The 21332-nt window shown below is 53.1% G+C and overlaps 1 protein-coding gene and 1 pseudogene across 1 annotated transcript in view; one reads left to right on the top strand and one right to left on the bottom strand.

Moving 5' to 3' along the window:
• Positions 1-21332, top strand: part of LOC127474810 (uncharacterized) — a 1039526-nt gene that overhangs the window by 326862 nt on the left and 691332 nt on the right.
• The window catches only part of LOC127474830 (zinc finger protein 883-like), a 334043-nt pseudogene that overhangs the window by 280870 nt on the left and 31841 nt on the right, over positions 1-21332 (bottom strand).

The following is a 21332-nucleotide window of genomic DNA, read 5'->3' on the forward strand; positions in this document are numbered from 1 at the left end:
TTGCTTCAACAATTGCTTTAATGTAGAGCACTGTCCTATCTTATGCTGTTCTCCTGGTAGTTTTAGTGTTTCTGTTGTGCAGTAAATAATTCTGATGAAGATCTTTTGTCTGATCATTTGGAACCCTAAATAAATTAATTTCTCTCAGTAGATCTGGTTTACCATCATTTAACCTGGAGGACAAAAATGATTCAGTTACACCTCTGTAATTCCTCTAAACTGAAAGTGTTGGCATAATCCAAGGCTGAGATTTGATCCAGCACCCCACAGGAAGTTGGGAGCTCAGGGGGGCCACCCCCCTTTCCCAACCCCTCTGTGCCCAAAGACCCCCATGAGACCATCCGACCCACCAGACCACCCCCCCTTTTCCACCCTTCTCCCTGTTCCTTCCATATTCCCATTGTCCCCTCAATCCCCCATTTCCCCCCTGAACAGTTTTTGGGTCCCAACCCCCACTTTTTGCCCTCTCTCCTGTGGGCACTGAAGGAGAAAATGGGGCTGCACACACAGAGTTCCATTGCAGGACTTGTCCGCCCATCTTTCCGGCGTCCCCCTTTAATTGGGGTTCCTTTGGAAACAGCGCCTGGGCTTTGTCTTTTAGTCCACTGGAATTCCCAGCATGGCCCCAAAGCAGTGCCCTGATCCCACACATTCCCCTCCCCTCATGTGCTGGCTGTGTTCAGCCACCAGAGAAAAACACAGAGAAAAAACCATGCAGAGCGTTCCAAGTGGTTTCCACTTTGGCAAACAGCACTCTCTGGATGGAAAACACCAGTCAAGGCCAAAACACTCCTTTTGGATCCTGATTAACTGAATGCAGCTGCTGCTGCCTTAACTTGTTCCCACAGAAATTCTCAGGGTTCCTTTGCTTCCAGGAGGCCCCACATGTCACAATGGCCCCTTGATTCCATGAGCTTCCCCAGTCTCCAAAGATTCCTTTACTTCCATGAGACCCTGCAGTCCCCAAAATGCCCTTTGGATTCTCAGAGATTTCCCATTGTCCCAGGGTCCCTTGTGCTTCAGAAGGAGCTGCAGTGGGACAGTGGCCCCTTGGTTCTGTGAGCTCTGCAGTGTTCCAGGAATCCTTGGGTTCCAGGAGAGCCTGCAGTTTCACAAGGAGCACTTGAATGCAGGAGGTTCTGCAGGGTCCCAATGGGCCCTGGATTCTGGGAGGTTCAGAAATATCTCCGGGCTCCCTTGGTTCCAGGAGGACACACATGTCAGCAGGAACCCTTGGTTCCAGGAGGTTCAACAGTGTCCCAGAATTCCTTTGATTTCATGAGGCCCTGGATTGTCCCAATGGCCTCCTGATTCCATCAGCCCCCTCAATGTCCCAATGGTCCCTTGGTTCCATGAGTTTCTGCAGTCTCCCAGGGTTCCTTTTGTTCCATGGGGAGCTGCAGTGTCACAATGGGCCCTGAATTCCAGGAGTTTTTTCCAGGGTGACAGTGCTCCCTTGATTCCATGAGATTACACAGTGTCCCAGGGTTCCTTTGGCTCCAGAAGGCCCTGCAGTGTCCCAATGGCCCCTTTACTCCCGGAGGTTCCACAGTGTCCTTGCTGGAACACACAGGACTGTAATGTTGTCACCCCTGCAGAGCTGCCTCCAGCTCTGGGCTCCAGCACAGGAAGGACATGGACCTGTTGGAGCGAGTCCAGAGGGGAGCAGCAAGAGGATCAGAGGGATGGAGCAGCTCTGCTGTGAGGAAAGGCTGAGAGAATTGGGATTGTTCAGCCTGGAGAAGAGAAGGCTTTGGGGTGACCTAATTGTGGCCTTCCAGTGCCTGAAGAGAACCAACAAGAAAGATGGAGAGAGACTTTGGACAAGGGCCTGGAGTGACAGGACAAGGGGAAGTGGCTTCACACTGAGAAAGGGAAGGGTTGGAAGAGAGAGTAGGAAGGAATTCTTTCCTCTGAGGGTGTTGAAATGCTCTTGAAGGCCCCTGCCAAGCCAAAGCATTCCATGATTGTGGGACTGGTGGGTGAGGTGGTGGTCGGAGCCGTCTGGGGCACAGGGACCCAAAATGAGGGAGTTTTCCATTGTGGGGGAAGGAAGGAGGGGGCAGCAGAACTGACCCCTTGGACACCTGGCAGGCAGGCTTTGGCTGGAAGCTGCTGATGGGGAGCTGAGTGAAGCCCCCACAATGCAGGAGGAAATGGTCAGTGACCTGCTCTGCCAATGAGACCCCCCCAAGTGCCTGGGCCCACATGGGATGCAGCCAAGAGTCCTGAGGGAGCTGGAGAAAGAGCTGGCCAAGCCACTCTCACTCATTGCCCAGCAGTGCTGCAGAACTGCACAAGTCCCAGCTGACTGGCAACAAGCACATGGGATGCCCATGCACAGGAAGGGCCAAAAGGAGCATCTGGGGAACTCCTGGCCTGTCCCATTGGCCTCAGGACCGGGGAAGTCCATGCAGCAGATCCTCCTCAGTGCCATCCCATGGCAGGGGCAGGACAACCAGGGGATCAGGCCCAGCCAGTGTGGGATTGGGAAAGGCAGGTCCTGCCTGACCAACCTCATCTCCTTCTCTGACAAAGGACCCGCTCAGCAGCTGAGGGTAAGTCTGGGGATGTGTCTCTGTGGAATTCCAGAAAGCCTTTGGCACCATCTCCCCCAGCATCTCCTGCACAAACTGGCTGCTCATGGCTTGCCCGGGGAACTGTTTGCTGGGGGACAAAGTGTCTGATGGCCCAGGGAGTGGTGGGGAATGGAAGGAAATCCAGGTGGGGCCGGTCACTAGTGGGGTTCCCAAGGGCTCAGGGTTGGGGCTGCTCCTGTTTCACATTGTTGTGGATGATCTGGGCCAGGGGATCGAGTGCCCCCTCAGGAAAGTCGTGGACAACACCATGTTGGGTGTGAGTGTGGATGTGCTGGAGGGCAGGAAGGCTCTGCAGAGGGATCTGGACAGGATGGATCAATAAGGCCAAGTGTCAGGGCCTGCCCTTGGGTCCCAACAACCCCCTGGAACGCTCCAGGCTGGGGGCAGAGGGGCTGGAGAGCTACTCAGCAGGAAGGGACTTGGGGGTGCTGCTTGGCAGCAGCTGGATATGAGGCAGAGTGTGCCCAGGGGGGCAAGAAGGCCAAGGGCATGGTGGCCTTTGTGGAGAAGAGTGTGGCCAGCAGGAGCAGAGAACTGATTGCCCCTCTGTGCTGGGCACTGGGGAGGCCCCACCTGGAGTGCTGTGTCCAGTTCTGGCCCCTTGTGCTGGTTTAAGAGTTAACCAGCAGGGGAAATGAACTCAATTCAAAGGAGAGATTATAAATCAGAATAACAATTTATTAAAATAATACAGTAAGTACAATTATACAAATAAACAATTGGTCTTAACCCACAAAACCCAAATGTATAACCCAGCACCCTGGGGCATGAACAAAGTGGTGTTCCTTGGGCCCCCCCTTGAGTCCAAAGTAAAGGGCGAAGGGAAAAAACCTTCTGGTGGGAGAACTGTTGCAGTCTGGTCAAAAGTGGTGATTGCAGTCCAGTTGAGGGTGGTGGTCTCAGTCTGGTTGAGAGCAGTGAGCTGCAGTCCTCCTCTGGATCCCACGAGTGGTAGTAAGGTTCTGAAATTCCAGGTTTATATATTCTCCAGTTCAGGCAGGAATGCCCAGTCCTCCCCTCAGAGCGGAGAATTCCATAAAAGGATGCTTCGTCCTTCCCTTAGAGTGGGGAATTCCATAAAAGGGTATGAGGATGCTCAGTCCATAAAAGGGCATGAGGTTGCTCAGGAACATCCTCCCCCCCTTGCAGGCCTCTACTGACATCAGTTTCTGGGAAAACGGCATGGAAGGCCATAGAATACACACTTTTGGGCTACACTCATCCAGTGATGAATCGGTCCCAGCTGTCCTAACCAGGACACATGGCAACCATCATACCTCCCACTGCTACGGACATTTACCATGGCAAACCTCATACATTGTATTACTACGGTCGGTTACCATGGCAAACAGCATACATTCCCACTGTTTTGGTCGGTTACCATAGCAACCATCATACAGTCCTGTTTCTATGGTCAGTTACCATGGCAACCACCATACATTCTCGTCGCTACGGTCAGTAACCATGGCAAACATCATACATTTCCGTTGGTACGGTCAGTTACCATGGCAACCATCATACATTCACGTTGCTATGGTCAGTTACCATGGCAACCACCATACATTCTCGTCACTACAGTCAGTTACTGTGGCAACCATCATACTTCCCATTGCTATGGTCGGTTACCATGGCAACCACATACAGTCTCATTGCCAGTGTCAGTTACCATGGCAACCATCACACATTTCTATTGCTATGGTTAGTTTTCATGGCAACCCTCATACATTCCCATTGCTACACTCAGTTACCATGGCAACCACCATACATTCCCATCGCTACAGTCAGTTACCATGGCAACCTCTTGGTTCCTCTTGGAGAGAAGCAGATGCAGATGATCCTCCCTGTTGTCCACCAACCTGCCAGCTGTGCTCTAAAGGTCTGTGTCCCAAGGGGTGTCTTCACCAAGACCCTGCACAAACCTCTGGGACTCTTTGCATCCTGTCATGGGGCCTTTCCAGTGAATTCCAAGGTTATCAAAGCCAACTCCAATGGGCTCTTTGTCTCACTCCACAAGGTCACCCAAACCAGTCTCTCCTCTGACCCTCACCCACAAAAGTTCACCCAGTTTGTTCAGCCCCTAGAGCAGCTCCACAGCTCCAGGAAGCTCCTTCCCACTGAGGACACCTCTCTCCTGCTCTTTCTCTCCTGTGTCTCCTTGGCCTTCTCTCCCAACCCATCACAGCCCTGCAACCTGGGATCTGTCTCAGCAGGCCTGGGCTGTTATTGCCTGCAAGTGGAATGAAGAGAGACTTGGGGCTGCAGCTCCTCCTGCCTGTGCCCCACACGCAGGGCATTGGGGCCTGTCTGGCTGCAGCCCCTCAGTGGGGCACCGGGGTAAGAACAGACTTGCAGTGGGGAAAGCTGCTCTGAAAGCCCCGAGAGCTGGGCTGTGCAGAGGCTTTGCTGACAATGGCCTTGGGGGTGGACGTGCTGGGACTCAGGCCCAGGGGGAAAATCCCAGGCCTGATCCCTGAGGAGATCAGCACATGCTGCTGAAATGCTGGGGGAGAGAAGCACCAGCAGAGGGAGGAAACAAGTGTGGACAGCCTGGGCTGATGTGCTTTGGACTCGTGCCTGGCCCGGCCTTGGCTGGGCAGAGAAGGGACAGCCTTTGTGTCCCTGCAGGGCTGGGATTCACTCCCTGCCCCAAAGGCCCCCAATGTGTCTGAGAAGCCCTGGGTGGTGCCTGTCACACAACTGCTGGGAATGGGGAGGGGGTTCCTGCACAGGCCCTGTGCTGTCCATGGCAGCTGCTGCACTTGTGCTGCAGAGCCCTGGCACCTCCCCTGGCACTACAGGCCCCTCTTTGGCTGTTCAATCCAGGCTCTGCTGCCCTGAATTAGGTTCAGCAGTGAAGGGATGTCCAGGAGACAACTGCCATTGTACTCTGAGGACATGTAGAAAATACCCTGATAAAGAACAGGAGAGAGACCTCTCTCCCTGTGCCACCTGACTCCATTTGGTCACCTGAACACCTCTAGGGGCTGCCCTGGACAGAAGGAACAGTGACAGGTTCCCCTGTCCTACATGTGGGCACCTTCTGCCACTGAAGTTGGCCAAAGCAATGTCCCAGCAGCCTCCAAGAAGATCCCACAGCTGCTGCCCTGTCCCTAGGAACTGCTCCATTGGAGCCTGCAGTTCCCAGCAGGAATCTCAGTCACCTCTGGCCCCTCAGAAGGAACCAGGGCTTTGTGTCCCAGCAGGTCACGCCTGGCTTTGGTCTTCATTCATTCCCATGGGAGCTGGGACAAGGAGTCACCTGCAGGGGCCTGTTTTGGTCCCACTGAAGTGGGGCAGGAGGAATCCCAGCCCATGGGGGTTGTGGAGGGAGCTGAGTGTCCTTCTGGCCCCGGGTCTGCAGAGACACAAGGAGACACCTCTGTTGACTCAGCTGAGTCCCTTCCCTCAGTGCAGGGGAAGGAGATCCCTCCTGGGCACTGTCGGGTTTCCTGTCTAATGATGGGACATGAAAAGGGGACTCTTGGACTTAACTCTGTGTCTGTTTGGAGAAATGACAGTGCTGAAAGAAGTGTCTGTGCCCAGCTGAGAGAAGGCACATCATTATTTCCTTCGGCTGTGTCCCAGCAGTTTCCCTGGAGCCCCAGGGACAGCTGAACGGAGCCCAGAGGGGCAGAGAAAGGGCTGCCTGGGGCTGTTGCTGTGCTGCTGAGCTGGGCCGGGCTCCTGGCACACAGGGAGCTCCTGGCAAGCAAGAAGAGCTTCAAAGAAACAGCTCTGCTGGTGAGCAGCTCCTCTGCACAGCCCAGCAGGGCTGAGGGCACTGCCTGCAGCACCCAGGGCACAGGAGAGAAGGCAGAGACATGAGAGGCAGCCTGGGCTGGGAGGTGACTGAGCTCTCACTAGGCAAGAAACCTTCCCAGGATTTGAAGGAAGAATTCTCTGGCTGTAGGAAAGTTTAACTTGTCTTCCTGGAGGAATCTCCTAAAGCTGCCACATCCCACAGCTTCCAGGATCTTTCAGCAGGACTCTCCCAGTTGCTGCAGTGCAGGGGAAATGGCCATATGGCAGAGCAGGGCAGGAGCTGTAGGCAGCAAGGGCAGACAGGAGAAGGGAGCAGGAGGTTCAAGGGATCCTGGGGTGGGAGGACAGGGCAGAGCTGCTCAGGGCAGGAACCTTGCCAGCCCTTTGCCACGCTCAGGCTGTGGCTGCAGAGCAGTGCAGGTGAGTTCCTGCAAGTGCCTCTCCCAGCTGCCAAATGGCAGCAGTGGCAGGAGCTGTCAGGATGGCTCTGCTGGATTTGCTGGGGTGCAGCAGGAGAAGCTGCTGCAGAGCAGGACTTGCTGCTGCCCCCTCAGAGGCCCAGGGCCAGAAGGTTCCCTGTGCCAGGGCTGGCTGTGGGGTGGGAAGGTGGGGGTGCAGCCAGGGGTGCCCAGGGCTGTGGTGCAGAGCAGGGTCCTGCCCCCAGGGCTCTGTGTGCTGGGGCAGGGACTCTGCTGCCTGCCAGGGTCAGCTCTCAGCCCGGCCAAGGAGCTGCCACGGGGCTGGGGGAGAAGGGCTGTGGGGAAGGAACAACTCCTGGGAGGGCAGAGCAGGGCAGAGTCCTTCTGATCTCCAAAGTGTGCTGCAGGGATGAGGGCTGGTCACAGCTCCAGATCTAAGCAGGAAATTTCCCAGAAGGTGTTTGCAAGAAGCACAGACAGACATTCTTAACAAGAATGAACCAGTTCTTTCAGTGTTATACTCTGGGTTGTCTGGGTGCTGACTGTGACAGGGAAATGAATCTCTGAGCACAGGAGGAGACACTGAAACTTGAACTCTGTTAGATTAGAGGGCATTGAACCTGAGAGTATTAGACATCAAAGCTGTCTTACAGACGCATCAGTGTCATTTTCCAGCCTCCTCAGGATTGCTCTGGCATTGCCATCAGAGCCTGCCCAGCCAGAGATGCCCCTGGGCAGTGCCCTGTGCTGCTGGGAGGGCTCTGCAGGGCAGAGCTGAGCCCCCAGGGTTGGGCTCTGGCAGCACTGGCAGGACCCAGCCCTGGGCCCAGGGAAGCAGCTGCTGGCAGGGACAGCTCCAGGCAGCAGAGCCCTGAGCAGGGAGTGGGGGGCAAGTGCCCCCAAGGCCTGGGGGAGGGGGCGTTCAGGCAGCTCTGGGGGCCCTTCCCTGCAGCTCTACTGGGCACTGTGTGCTGGGCCATAGAAATGAGGATTCCTGCAGTGGAAAAGAACCTTCCAGGTGTGATGGTGAAAACAGAAAACACAGGCAAAATTTTTCTAAGCTGAGACTAAGCTTCTGCTCTGCAGCCCCAGCTCTTCTGATTCATGGGTGTAGAGACGGAACTTTTGTATTCAAAGTCGCTTACATCTGACATTCCTTGTGTGTATGAGAACTCTACCAAAAAAATTCCATGTCTCACTGCAGCAGAGCAAACCTGACTCCTTGGTAGTGTATTTGGTGACATTTGACACATGGATTTCTTTTAGAAATGGAGTGGCTTTTTCATAGAGGTCTGTCTAAACTGTCTTCCTTTCCTGAACAGGTCCTATGCCAAGAAACAAAAGATGTCCAACAGCAGCTCCATGGCCCAGTTCCTCCTCCTGGCATTCACAGACAGGCGGGAGCTGCAGCTCCTGCACTTCTGGCTCTTCCTGGCCATCTCCCTGGCTGCCCTCCTGGCCAACGGCCTCATCCTCAGCGCTGTAGCCTGTGACCACCACCTGCACACCCCCATGGGCTTCTTCCTGCTCCACCTCTCCCTCACAGACCTGGGCTGCATCTGCACCACTGTCCCCAAAGCCATGCATAATTCCCTCCAGAACAACACAACCATCTCCTACACAGGATGTGCTGCACAGCTCTTTTTCTTTTATTTCTTCATCTCAGCAGAGTATTTCCTCCTCACCATCATGTGCTACGACCGCTACGTTGCCATCTGCAAACCCCTGCACTACGGGACCCTCCTGGGCAGCAGAGCTTGTGCCCACATGGCAGCAACTGCCTGGGCCACTGGCTTTCTCTATTCTCTGCTGCACACAGTCAATACATTTTCCCTGCCCCTGTGCCAGGGCAATGCCCTGGGCCAGTTCTTCTGTGAAATACCTGCCATCCTCAAGCTCTCCTGCTCACACTCAGGCTACTGCAGGGAAAATGGGCTCATTGTGGTTATTGCCTGTTTAGTGTTTGGTTGTTTCATTTTCATTGTGTTCTCCTATGTGCAGATCTTCAGGGCTGTGCTGAGGATCCCCTCTCAGCAGGGACGGCACAAAGCCTTTTCCACGTGCCTCCCTCACCTGGCCGTGGTCTCCCTGTTTGTCAGCACTGGCACATTTGCCTACCTGAAGCCCCCCTCCATCTCCTCTCCATCTCTGGACCTGGTGGTTGCAGTTCTGTACTCGGTGGTGCCTCCAGCACTGAACCCCCTCATCTACAGCCTGAGGAACCAAGAGCTCAAGGATGCCATGAGGAAAATGATGACTGGATGTTTTTCAGGAGTAAAAACCTGCGTCTTTTCTACTGCAGAACACTCTTTGTGTAACCCTTTAGTGGCCCAGACTGCCTTCTAAAGCTTTTGAGACTTTTGGGGGGGGGGGGGAATTTCTTATATTTTTCCTCTTTTAAAGTTAACACAGAAATTTATTCTATATCCCATACCTAATTCACTCTCTACTTATTTGTTTTGACCTGCAATTGGGTAAATGAGGAATCATTCTCTGTGTGCATTTAAACAAAATAAAAGTTCCTGCAGCAACTTCTTTGTCAAACCTCCTGCCTTTATTATTCTGTACACGAGGAATCACAAACTCGGAGTATAATAAAGGACTTGAATTCTTTTTTCCAGATTATCCCTCCAACAACAGTGAGGAAAGCAACTCACTGGGGTACTTGAGGGACTGAGGGCTGGTTCAGATGTTCTGTGCTGGTGACCAGTGGCAAATGGTCTCCAAGTCACCTGCCTGGGGCTCTGCAGCTTGTGAGGGTCTGATGGAAGGTGAGGACTTGTCTGTAGGAACTCAGGCAGTGCAGGAGAGCACAGAGGATCTGCAGGGACAGCCCGTCCCATCCAGTCAGCAGGGAATGGAGCCCTGGAGCAGAATCCTGCCCAGGGTGGAGTCACCAGAGATCAAGTCCTAAATCTGCCTGTGAACTGGTAAAGGAGAGTTCTGCAACCCCAGGGGACACAGTAGGAACAGAGAAAGGACTCTGGTCAGTGACTCGTCTCACCTGCAGTGAACTCCCCTTGTGCCTCCCCAGTTCAGGGGGGGCTGTACCAGAGCCAGGGGTGGGCTTTCCAGGAGGGTGTCCTGAAGAACTCTCCAGCCCACAGGCTGCATGGAGTGGAGCCCTGCCCTGCCCTTTGTGCCATTAGAAACAGCCCATGGTCCTGCCCAGCCTTGTTTTTGCCTACTGAGCCTCCCAGGACTATGGCAGAGGGTGGAGAGGAGTGATCCCCATCCTGCTGGGTCTGCTCCCCACCCTGACCAGCATGGCCAGTGCAGGCTCAGCCCAGGGTGCCACAGCCCCTCCCTGTGCAGAGCAGCACCTCCAGCTCAGGGCCCTGCAGGGATCCCAGGCTGGGATCTGCAACTGGCCAAGGCAGCCTGGACACACTGACCTGGGCAAAGGGATGTCCCTGCAGAAGATCAAGGCAGCATTTCTGGGCCTGCAGAGAGGAATCCCTGACACAGAGAAACCTCTTTCTGCAGCCCCCCTGAGGACAGGCTGCTCTGTCCCTGGGCCAGGACTCTGGGCTGGGCAGGGCAGAGGAGATGGCACTGAGGGGCACAGTCAGGCTGTGCTGGGCATCTCCTGGAGGTGATACCAGGGCTCCTGCAGTTTCCCTGACCTCCATTTCCTCCTGCCATGCTGAGTGTCCAGCCCCTGAGCTGATGGGGATGCTGAGACTCCTCTCTGTGCCCCAGGAGCTGCTGTGCCCTTCAGAGGGGCTGGGGCTGTGGGGGGAGTGCCCAGAGCTCTGCAGCACCCTGGGCTGGGCACTGCTGTGGGACCAGACCAGACTGGGCTGCTCCACCAGTTGACCTCTATAATGAAATCCCTTCTAATTTTCTCCTGAAGAACCATGAGAATATGTGTTGTGTCCTGAGCACTAGACTGGAACTCTGTAAAAATAGAAAAGGTTTTGGTGTCAGGGATATTGAGAAGGCTGGGCAGTGTCACTGGGAGACCTCTCCCAAACCCTTGGAAAGGCCAGAGCCATCCCAGAGCTTCCTGGGGGCTTGGCAAAGGCAGACACAGAACCAGTCTGCAAACAGGGCAGCAAAGAGGGTTGGCAGAGTTCCAGACTGCTCAGGTTCTGCAGAGAAGGGGATAGGGCAAGTCCTCCTGCAACCATTGCCAGGCATGGGAAGGACAAGGCAGGGATTGCAGAACCCCTGTGGGAGGGAAAAGAAGGGGATGTTGTGTGCCCAGACTTCAGCAAGGCCCTGGACATGGTATCCTGTGGTCTCCTTATGGCCAGACTGGTGACAGCTGGACTGGACAAGTAAAACATGTGGTGAGTGGGAAGTTGAATGACTGATGAGGGTCAAAAGTCATGGCACAAAATCCTCTTGCCAGCAACTCCCAGGTGACATCCATCAGGGACCAGCCCTTGACCATTCCTATGGAACATCTTTATTATGTCTCTGGGTGATGGGATGAAATGCACTTTCCACTCCTTTGTGGATGAGACCAAGTTGCAGCGAGTCTGTGAGAAACCTCGTCTAGTTAATGGTGACTTGGACAAAAAATGTGGTCAAGATGAGTGAGTTGGATAAACTTGTCCTGCCATCAGGTGCCCAGCAAGGCCCAAGACAATGAAGAAAAAAGTCATGGGTCAGAGGAAAGGAAAATCAAAAGGAGGGAAAAAGACCAAACACAACCAAACGAAACCTAAACAAACACAGAATGACAGAATATGCTGAGGTGGAAGGGACTCACAAGGATCATCCAGTCCAACCCAACTCTTCCAATGCCATCTGCCCCCACCCCAGCAGGCTCTGGAGCAAAGCACGGCTGAGGTCCAGCCCAGCTCTGCTCTGACAGAAAGAATCTGCAGTCAGGGACAGGAAGAGGACAAAGTCTTGTTTAACCAGCCTGAGGAATAATGGGATCAATGACCTCCTCTATCCCTGGGCACTTGAATGACCCTGTGGATCAGGTTTGGTAGCAGGGAGGGGGCTGCAGGTTTCCCTTAGGGAAGAGGAGATCAAGAGTTGACTCTGTGTCAGAGAGAGCCAGTTTCAGGTGGCTCCAAAATGGACCAGCCAGTGCTCAAAGCTGAGTCAAAAAGCAATTCCAGAGGCACCTCTGTGATCATCCTTTGGAGAAAGGATAAAATCCAGGGTGCTGGAACCCAGAGAGGAGTGAGAGAAATGGGGGAGAAACAACCCTGCAGGCACCAAGGGGGTTGGAGAAGAAGGAGTGAGAGAGCCTTGGTGGACACCTGGCAGCCAAAAGCCAACCCCCAGCCCTGAGAGCCACAGCTCAGCCCAGCACAAAAGCTCCTTTAGGTGTGGAGGTTCTTTGCAGCAGCTTTTTAGCAGAGCTGCCAGCTGGGCCATCAAAGGGGATGCTCAGCTGGGTCTGAAACCTGGATGATCCTTGTCAGCCTTGGCTCTGTAGGAAAAGGGAGAACTATAGAATCCGAAATAGTTTGAAGCAGATGAGACCTTTATAGGTCACCTAGTCCAACCCCCCCAGAGTGAACAGGTTTACGTTCAACTAGATCAGGTTGCTCACAGCTCTTTCTAACCTGGCCTTGAATGTTTCCAAGGCTGGGGCATCTATGACCTCTCTGGGCAACCTGTTCCAGTGTTTCACCACCCTCAGTGTAAAAAATTTCTTCCTCATATCTAGTTCAAATCTGCTCTTTTTCAGTTGAAAACCATTATCACTTGTCTTACTACAACTAAATCTGTCCCCTTCCTTCTTATAGGTATGATCTCAGGAGCTCCTGACAAGCCTTGACCAAACCAGCTGAGCAATGAAGAGCCCCTGGACTGGACCAAGGGTGTGGTGAAGTGTCCTTGCACTAGACCAGGTGCTCCTGGATGATAAAGGTGGGAACAATCCAGAGTGGAACATCTGGGGAACACAGGATAATCAGTCATCCCATGAAAGCCTTTGAATATTCCCTGCCTGAATCACAGCCCTAATGGAACAGTTTGGATACAATTCCCAAATACTTTGGAAACACCAGTCCTTACTGACACGAGGATGGAAATTCAGCAGATAACTAAAGCCAGTCCCCTTGTGAACCCACAACCAGCAGGGCTGAGGGAGGCCCTGGCAGCTCCCCAGCACCTCCCTCTCAGTGGGACACCTCTGGCAGCCTCTCCCAACTCGGGAATCCTCCAGTTTGCAACACTCCAAAGACCCTCCCTGATGCCCAGGACAATTCTGATCCCCCTCAACAAACACTCCTCCAGCTGTGACCCTTGTCTGTTGGCAAACACAAAGGGATTTGGGGGAGTGTTTCCCTGACAACAAGGAGAATTTGGGAGAGGGACCTTTGCACACCCAGCTATTGATGTTTCCACACATCTCTGCCTGGGTGTGGGTGTGAATTGACTGTGGTTGGAATGTTGTTGTTGTGAATCCATAATTCAGTCACTGTTAAAATTGTAGCATATGCTATTGAATCACTTGATAATTGTTCAATAGGTCAATGAGTAAGTGCTACTAATGTCTTTTGCCTCCTTGTCTTTGGATCAAAATCCTTTGCACCCTGACTCAAGACTCTGTGTAAATCATTCCCTTTCATCAAAAAATATATTTTTTTTCATGACTTCCACTTTAAAATCTTCCTCCTTAGCTAAACTACAAAACAGCTCCAATTAGCAGTAGAAATCTTGATGACTTGAAGACAATTAAAAGAAAGGAAAATAATTAGTTTTCCTGTGTTTTAATGGTCCCAAAGTGTGTTTGGAGTTGCATCAGTCCAAGATAGGCCATGTCAGAAGTGGTGAGGCTGGGGGGTGAGGAGGAAGGCTGATCATCCAGGGTCAGTGTGGATCTCCTGAGGAGACACTCAGCATCAAGATCACTTGGAGAACATCTCTATCACCTCTTCTCTAAACTTAAAAATATCTATAATTGAATTAAAACAAAAAAAGTACAAACTTCGAAGACTTGTTTTGAAATTGCCTTAAAGACAATTAAAGGAAAACAAAGAGATCCTGAGAGATTTCTGCATTTTAATGAGCCCCACAGTGTGTTTGCAGCCCAGCCCATGGTCCTGAGGTACTGAGAGAAGATTGAAGCAGCTGCTGAAGAAGTCAGAAGCCAAAGTCCAAGTGCCTTGAAGCATTGCTGGGCCCCACTGAGGGCAGGCACTGCCAAAGCCTCCCCAGGGACTCCTTGGAGCAGCTCCTTGGAGGCCAGGAGTGCAGGCAGACAAAGGCTCTGGGCAGGCCCCTGCAATGCTGAGCAAAGCCTGCCTTGGTTTTGTGGAGCACAAAGGCCAAGGCCTGAGCCCCAGGCCCTGGCCCAGCAGATCCTGTCCCTCCCGGCTGGCTCAGGGCTGTTTGGGGGGCACTGGGATGGCAGGGGGAGGAACAACAAAGGCCAAAACTGGGCAACCCCTGCCAGGCTCCTGAGGGAGGGGCGAGGCAGAAACCAAGTGCAGAACCTGCCAGGCAAGTGTCTTGTGGTGGCCTGAGTGGCAGAGGCAGCTGCCAGAGGCAAGGGGACAAAGGCCTGGGTGCCTTTGGGCCTTGCAGCCCTGCCAGAGCCCTTGGCCATCTCTCCTGCAGGCTGTCCTGGCCTGGCCCTGCTGCTGCTCTGGCCTTGCAGGCTGCACACACCCCTCCTGCTTTCCCACCCCCTCCCAGCAGCATTTCCAGACCCTCCCTGATGTCTCTGCACCAGCTCTGGCTGTTCCCTGGAACACAAAGCCATGGGCTGATCCTGACTCCCTCTGGGTGACCTCTTGCACCACAAGGGTCCCCATTGAGTGTCATTTCATTTTCCTCACCTTCACTCCCAGCTTTCCATGCTACTCTTTGTGGAGTTTTCATTCTATTTCCAATATGGAGAAAAGCTCCATCCTGTCAGATCTCCTCTAGACTCTCTCCAGTTCTTCCTCATTCCTCCAGAATGGGGAACCTCACAGACAGACAGACCAGTCCAGATGTGGTGACCCCAGGGCTGAGTCCAGGGGGGTGACAACTCCCTTGTCTGGGTGCCCACACTCCCCCCAAGGCAGCCCCATGTGCAGTTGGCCTTAAATCAAGGGACCATTCTGATTCTTTGTAACGTCACGGAATCAAGTGGCCCTGTGACACTGCAGGGCCTCATGGAACCAAAGGAATGCAGGGACACTGTGGAATCTCATGGAACCAAGGGACCATTGTGACATGTAGGGTTTCTTTGGAACAAAAGGAACCCTGAGACATCTCAGAACCTCCTGGAACCAAGGGGCCACTGTGCCTGCCCAGAACTCCATGGAATCAAGCAGAGCCGCTGCCTCCCCCCCGCCACTGCATGGACCGGAGTCGCCGGCTCTGCCCCGCTTGGACACCTCTGGAGTCAGCGTGTTCTTGGGCAGCACAGCTGATCTGAGATGAGAGAGTTTTCCAGATTTTACTTTGCCCCCTTCTTTCCAGTGGATATGTTTTTTGTTCTTTGTTCATTCAGGGAGAAGGGAGACAGGTGTTGACCCCTGTTTTTATATGTTTACAAAATGGAGTTGGGCAGGGGGGAGAGAGGAGGCAATTTCCCTCTCTGCTGTTGCTTTGAATAGTTCTGTTGGTATTGCTGGTTTTGCTGTTATATTTCCTGTCAGTAAACTCTTATTGTTTTCACTTATACCTGCTTGTATTTTGTCTCCCTATAGTGGTGTGGAATAAAAGAGGAGTGAATTCATTTCATTGGAGTTCCCGCCCCAATATGTGTCTTTAAACCAGGGTTTGCTCAAGAGCTCCCTGAAATTTGGCATCATCCACAAAGAACTTGAAATACTTTTTGTCCCATTGTGCAGAGAGATAAGAAAGATGTTCTACAGTGGTGTTCAAGGGCTGGTCACTGAGGGATTTCATTCAGAAGTTGCTACCAAGAGGACTTTGTACCATGGATTTGATTTGACACTCTTCATTCAGCCAACTTCCCACCCACCACATCTTCCACTTTTTCAGTCCAGCTCTCACCAGTCTGGCCATAAGGAGACCACAGGAGACCATGTCAAGGGCCTTGAAAAAGTCTGGGCACACAACATCCCCTTCTTTTCCCTCCCACAGGGATTCTGCAATCCCTGCTTTGTCCTTCCCATGCCTGGGAATGGCTGCAGGAGGACTTGCCATATCCCCTTCCCTGCTGAGCCTGAGAAGTCTGGAGCAGTCTCCCAACCCTCCTTGCTGCCCTGTTTGCAGACTGGTTTCATGTCTGCCTTTGCCAAGGCCCCAGGAAGCTCTGGGCTGGCTCTGGCCTTTCCAAGGGTTTGGGAGAGGTCTCCCAGTGACACTGCCCAGCCTTCTCAATATCCCTGACACCAAAACCTTTTCCATAGCCCACACTTCCAGTCTAGTGCCCAGGACATAACACAGGTTGTCCTGGTGGTTCTGAAGAATGAGAAAGGATTTCTTCCTCGAGGCCAACCCCTCCAATTGGATTTGAGTGCAGCTGAAAGGTTTGCTCAGCATTTTCCCCAGTGCCTCCCTGCCCTGAAGGTTTCTGGCCATCAGGCTGGAGCTGAGGGGGTTGGGCAGGTGCCTGAGGAGGGGGTAGAACAAGGGCTGTGTCCAACTGTGCCAGGAGGGCTGTGCTGGGCAAGGATGAGGAGGCTGCAGAAAACAGTGGCACTGGGGAGGTGGCAGCTCTGAAGCACTCCCAGGATGTCCCTGTGAACAGGAGGGGAAGACTGGATCTGAAAATGAAACCTGGAAAGCAGAGAGCAGGAGTGTCATGGGGACACTGCAGGAGAGTTCCAGCCCTGGAGCAAGGTCACAGAAGAAGTGACCCAGTACATGCACTGCCCTCAGAAGATCCCACAGCATTCTGGAGATGCTGTAAGGGAGCCCAGCTCTGCTTCACAAGTTCCCAGGGCCTGTCCCTGCCTGTGCTCCAAGGGCTTCCAGCCCACAGGACTGTGCTCAGAGAGCACTCAGGCCTTACAGCGAGAAAGGGGCTCAGGAGGACAGTGTGGAAGTGGCAAGAGAGCAGCTCTGGAAAGACCAAGCACTGCTGCTCCCTGGCAGTGCTGATGGGCTGAGATTATTTCCTCTTCCCCTTTGCAAATACCCCCTGTCCTGCAGTGTGCTGTCCTTTAGGAACATCTAAGAAGAAGGGTCTTGGACAAAGAAGGCACTGCAGGGTCCTTTATTTTGTTTAAATCCTCAGTGAGCACAATTCACCATTTGTACATCTCTGGGTCAAATTCAGTGGGTAGACACTAAATTAGAAGGCAGATGCATAATATTTAATTGCACAGAAAATTATTGCAAGAACAACCCAATGACCTCCACGAAAAACCTGAGCAGGAAGGCTGGGCCATTAAGGAGTCCCATTCTGAATGCTACACACCAGAAAACAGGCACATAATTGCTCCGGAAAAGCATCCAATCAGTGTTTTCCTTATGGCATCCTTGAGCTCCTGGTTCCTCAGGCTGTAGATGAGAGGATTCAGTGCTGGAGGCACCACCGAGTACAGAACAGACACAATCAGATCCAGGGATGGGGAGGAGATGGAGGGGGGCTTCAGGTTGGAAAATATGCCAGTGCTGACAAACAGGGAGACCACGGCCAGGTGAGGGAGGCACGTGGAAAAGGCTTTGTGCCGTCCCTGCTGAGAGGGGATCCTCAGCACAGCCCTGAAGATCTGCACATAGGAGAAAACAATGAAAATGAAAAAAACATACCCTAACAAAGCACTAACCACAATGAGCCCAAGTTCCCTGAGGTAGCCTGAGTGTGAGCAGGAGAGCTTGAGGATGTGTGAGATTTCACAGAAGAACTGGCCCAGGGCATTGCCCTGGCACAGGGGCAGGGAAAATGTATTGGCTGTGTGCAGCAGAGCAGTGAGAAAGCCAGTGGCCCAGGCAGCTGCTGCCATGTGGGTACAAGCTCTGCTGCCCAGGAGGGTCCCGTAGTGCAGGGGTTTGCAGATGGCAACGTAGCGGTCGTAGCACATGACGGTCAGGAGGGAAAACTCTGTTCCAAGAAAGAAGACAAGCAGAAAGACCTGTGCAGCACATCCTGTGTAAGAGATGGTTGTAGTGTTATGGAGGGAATTGTGCATGGCTTTGGGGACAGTGGTGCAGATGCAGCCCAGGTCTGTGAGGGAGAGGTTGAGCAGGAAGAAGCCCATGGGGTGTGCAGGTGGTGGTCCCAGGCTATGGCGCTGAGGATGAGGCCGTTGGCCAGGAGGGCAGCCAGGGAGATGGCCAGGAAGAGCCAGAAGTGCAGGAGCTGCAGTTCCCACCTGTCTGTGAATGCCAGGAGGAGGAACTGGGTGAGGGAGCTGCTGTTGGACATTTGCTTTTTCTTAGGACAGGTCTGTTCAGAAAAGGAAAGCACAAAGAAAAGTTAAGACAGTCCCCTCTCAGCAAAGCCAGTGCAGTTTTTAGGGAAATCCCCTCCAAGTCAAGGCATTTCTTTTCTCTGGTTTGTGCTCTCTGAGGGTGCTGTGAGGAGCAGGAGCTCTGGCCATGTGCTGCCAAAGACTCATCCATCCAAGTCACTGTCCTTGCCCACAGCCCTTCTGCCCCAGCCCTGGCAGCAGCTACCCCAGCCGGCTGAGAGCTGCCCCTGGCAGGCAGCAGAGTCCCTGCCCAGCACAGCGCCCTGGGCTGCAGGACCCTGCTCTGCCCCACAGCCCTGGGCACCCCTGCCTGCACCGCCGGCTTCACAGCTCTGCCAAAGTGCCCCAAAACAGCCCCCTGCTCGCCCATCCCATCAGCTGAGGCTGGGTCAGCTTTAGGAGATGCCTCCAGGAGCTGCCCCTGCACTGCCCTGCAGCCACTGACTCACCGTGTGCACCCTGCCAAGGTTCCTCCTGCAGGGAGCTCTCAGCCATCCTGCCAGTGCTGAGCCCCTTGAAGCTCTGTCTGCGCCCTGCTGGTGTCCCTGAGCTGCCCTGGCAGTGCCCTCAGCCCTGCTGGGCTCTGCAGAGGAGCTGCTCACCAGCAGAGCTGTCTCTTTGAAGCTCTTCTTGCTTGCCAGGAGCTCCCTGTGTGCCAGGAGCCTGGCCCAGCTCAGCAGCACAGCAACAGCCCCAGGCATTTCATGACCCCCGGGGGGGTTTGGTGTTGTTTACATGAGACTCAGTCCCTGAGAGTAAGTTCAAACAACTTTTCAACAGGTCAAAGTGAGATGGAAACACTAAAGTTTCTTGTAGTGCTAATGAGTCTCGCTGAGGGACACAACTGAGAACGTGTCCCCAGGTTCCAGTTAGAGGAGAAAACTGCAGACAGTGATGACAAGGATGGACAAGCAAGGGAAAGGTGGTTCTGATGTTGAAGAAACCTTGACTTGTTTTCTTAATCCAAAGGACCAAGTCCTGACCCCCAGCCCCTGGGAAAGCAGATCCTGTCCCTGCCTCATTCCTCAGGGCTCTTCCTGGGGCACTGGGATGTGGGATTTGCAATGCCAAGGGCAGGACCATGGGGTGGCACCTGCCAGGCTGCTGAGCAGGGACAAGGAGGCCATGAGGCCCCAGGGCTGCAAGGGGCACTCCCCTCCTCCTGGCATCAGGGGCACAGACAGCAGCCCTGACCAAAGGCCTGCAGAAGGTGGCTGTGTCAGGGCCTTTCAGCTTCTCCCCATCCCTGTCTCCTCTCCAGCCCAGGCTGTCCTACGGTGTCCATGCCCTGCCCCTTTCCCTGCAGGCTGTCGTCATCCCCCCGGCTGCCCCACCTGGCTGGCACCTTCCTGCACTGACATCTCTGCGTCCTCCCTGGCTCTTCCTGCACACACAAAGCCTTGGGCTCATCCAGACTCCTTCTTTGTGACATATTGCACCACAACACTGACCTCAGAGGAAAATTTCTTACTTCTGTCACCAGTCTAGGCCACCCCAGCTGCCCTTGGTGGCACTAGTTCTTTCTTAGGCTGTTTTCTGACAGGAAGAAAAGCTCCACCAGCTCTGACACCCCCCTTCCAGACCTCTCAGCCTACTCCTCTACTGTCCTCAATCTTCACACCCCTGACCCCTGAGTCCTCAGCCTCTATATATGGGTCCTGTGCTTGAGGCCCCAAATTCCTTCCTGGGAGATCTCTGGGACCTCTCCAAGGTTTTGGAAGATGACAATAGAGTGCTCTTCTCCCAGGAAACACAGAGGGACACTTTTTTCCAAGGGTTGTCTTGGCAGAATGAGGCACAATCTCTTTAAACTTTCTGGCACAAGGGAGCTCTGAGCTCTGGGTACGGAGGGAGCTCCAAGTGCCAACCACTGGAGTGGGAGCTACAAATCATCAGGGCTTGTGTTCTTTGGAGGGCCAGACACTGGGGAGAGTGGGGTGTGTGTGCACATGTAAGAACTTGAAGGGCACAATGAACTGTCTCAAAACACTGTCAAAGCAGGAAAATCCCATAAGGCACCATAACACACAAGCACTGGTGGTAAACAGGAAGGCATTTAATTCCAAGGCCTAAAGGGAGGTCAAGCTTTGGAAGTAGCCCCCAGGACAGAATTGCACTGTGCAGACTGTGGGAAAGAGCAGACAGCCCCAACAGGAAGCCAGGGCTGGTAAGGCAGGTCTGGGGAACCCATCCAGACAAAGATTCCCACCTGCAGACTGGAAGCACAGCGGGCAAAACTCCCACCATGGCAAGGTGTGGGAAAGGAAGCAAGTCCTTCTCCACGTGCCAGCCCAAGCTGTGGGAACAGCATCTACCCCCCTGAATACCCAGGGCTTGGGCTGGATAAAAGTGATAGCCCAGAAGCACAACTTGGGGACCCTCCACCGAGCAGAGCAGGGGGAAGAAGGACCGGTGGGAGCCTCAGGGATCTCCATGGTGTGATACATTTACTTCAGCTCTGTCTCTCTCTCACTGGCTTCCCACCACCTCCTTCTTCTCTCTCTCTCTTTCTATTTCTTCCTTTCTCTCTCCCTCCTATTTACTGTAAATCAAACCTGGACTGCTGACTTTGGCACATGGTCTCCTTTGCAGCTGAATTTAGGCAGCAGCGTCTTTTAATAATGGGAACCTGAGAGTATCCATGAGGTTTTACAGTGTGGGAATCAGGCACACCCTTCAAGATGGATCTCTCACTATTATCCCAAGCTCTTTTTTAGTGGAAGTTTCTTTACGGAAGCTGAAGTGCATCTCTGTCTCAGACAGCCAAGGATAAGGTGACTGAGGGAATTCAGTTGCTCTCTTTAATTAATACAGGATTATTTCCCTATCATTTGGTGAAGCTAATAATGTGACTGGTGGAATGTCAGTAACAATTAAATCATAAACTAGTGCAGCACCAAAGGGAAAACTTACTTTAGTTATGGAGTATTGCCAGCAGAAATATTGAAAATCTTATCCATATTTACACTGATAAAATACCACATGTACTTCATGGGATACTGCAAGCTTTCTACAATCCTTGTGGCATGTCTTTACAGAGCAAGAGTTAACATTTTGAGATGATACCTTAAAAAATGAGTTGCAGTTCTATTGTTTCTTGAAGAGATCCTTCTAGGGGTTTCCACCCCTTGGGGTCTACCACTTTTCTTAGCCTCTGGGGGAAAACGAAGTCCAAACTACTACAGCACCACATCCTAAACGCAGGAACACGTACAAGGTCAATGTCCTATTTTAGACCTTTTCAGCAGCTGTGA

Source organism: Manacus candei, unplaced genomic scaffold, assembly GCF_025592945.1.
Source record: "Manacus candei isolate 608988 ecotype Guabito, Panama unplaced genomic scaffold, ASM2559294v1 h1tg000045l, whole genome shotgun sequence".
In the NCBI taxonomy this organism is placed as follows: domain Eukaryota; kingdom Metazoa; phylum Chordata; class Aves; order Passeriformes; family Pipridae; genus Manacus; species Manacus candei.